Here is a 1,943-nt window from a genome sequence, read left to right on the forward strand (position 1 = left end):
GGATGGAATGTTCTGTAGATATCTGCCAAGTCCAATTGGTCTAGTATGTTGTTTAGATGTTGTGTTTCTCTGCTGATTCTTTGCCTAGATGATCTGTCCAATATTGACAGTGGGGTGTTCAGGTCCCCTGCTATTATAGTATTAGTGTCTATTTCCTTCTTTAGGTCTAATAGAGTTTGTTTTATAAATCTGGCTGCTCCAACATTGGGTGTGTATATATTTATGATTGCTATGTCTTCTTGATGGATCAATCCTTTCATCATTATGTAGTGGCCCTTATTATCTCTTCTTGTGGTTTTTGGTTTAAAGTCTATTCTATCAGATATAAGAATAGCTACTCCAGCTCATTTTTCATTTCTGTTTGCATGGTAAATCTTTTCCATCTTTTCACTCTTAGTCTATGTGAGTCTTTAAGGGTGTTGTGGGTCTCTTGAAGGCACCATATAGTTAAATCCTCCTTTTAAATCCAGTCAGTCAGCCTGTTTCTTTTGATTGGGGAACTTAAGACTTTTACATTATGAGTTATTATTAAAAAGTGTTGATTTACTCCTAGCATTTTATTGTTTTTTTTTTTTTTTTTTGATGTCTTAGGTGTCTTTCGTTCCTTACTTTCTGATTTACTGTTTGTTTTCTGTATTTGTTGGTTCCTTGGGTTGTAGATAGTCTTTTTGTTTGTTTGTTTTCTGTTCATGGATGCTATTTTTATTATACTAATGGGTTTTGATTTTTCTTGGGTTTTTAGGGCAGTGGTAGTTGTTTTTCAGGTACCAAACCCAGTACTCCCTTGAGAAGTTCTTGTAAGGGTGGTCATGTGGTAGTGAACTCCTGCAGTTTTTGTCTGAGAAATATCCTATTTGCCCTTCCTTTCAGATGGATAGCCTTGCAGGGTAGAGTATTCTTGGTTGGCAATCTCTGTCTTTTAGTATTTTGAATATATCATCCTATTCCTTTCCGGCTTTTAGGGTTTGTGATGAAAAGTCTGGTGTTAGTCTGATTGGGGCTCCCTTATAGGTGATTTGATGCTTCTCTCTTGCAGCTTTTAAGATTCTCTCCTTGTCTTTGAGTTTTGCCAATTTGACTATTACATGTCTTGGAGAAGACCTTTTTGGGTTGAATACGTTTGGGGATTTTTGAGCTTCCTGAATCTGAAGATCTATGTCTTTTCCAATAACTGCGAAGTTTTCTGCCACTATTTTGTTGAATATATTTTCAATGCAATCTCCTTTTCCCCCCCCTTCTGGAATACCCATGACTTGGATATTTGAGTGCTTAAGGTTGTCTGATATCTCTCTTAGATTTTCTTCAATGCTTTTAATTCTTTTTTCTTTTTTTTTTCTGCCTGTGTTATTTCAAACAGCCCATCTTCAAGGTCAGAAGGTCTCTCTTCTGCTTCTGCAAGGCTGCTAGTTAAACTCTCTGTTGTGTTTTTTATTTCATTGAGTGAATTCTTCAGCTTTGCAAGCTCTGCAACATTCTTTTTCAGGGCATTGTTTTCCTTGTACATTTCTTCTTTCAGGTCCTGTATACTTTTCCTCATTTCATCATGTTGTCTAGCTGAGTTTTCTTGTATCTCATTCAGTTTCCTTAGAATTATCACTCAGAATTCCTTGTCATACATTTCAAGGGCTTCTTGTTCTATAAGATCAAGAGTTTGAGATTTATAATGCTTTGGCGGTATAATTTCTTGATTTTTCATATTTCTGGTATTTTTCCTTTGATATTTAGTCATTGTGGCAGGGGTTTCACAGTCCACTGGTTTGACACTATTGTCTGGCTAGGATGTTTCTGGTGTTGCCAATTTGGTATGGCTACCTCAGTATCTGCTCAGTCAGCCACTAGTGCCTTTTGTGTTTGATTGCCTCGGGTCTTGGGCCTCTCTGGGGAGCCGCCTCTCTGGTCAGCATGCACTGGGCTGGGTGGGGATGGAGTCGTGTGGCAGTGGT

The sequence above is a fragment of the Cynocephalus volans genome, chromosome 5 (assembly GCF_027409185.1).
Source record: "Cynocephalus volans isolate mCynVol1 chromosome 5, mCynVol1.pri, whole genome shotgun sequence".
NCBI lineage: Eukaryota > Metazoa > Chordata > Mammalia > Dermoptera > Cynocephalidae > Cynocephalus > Cynocephalus volans.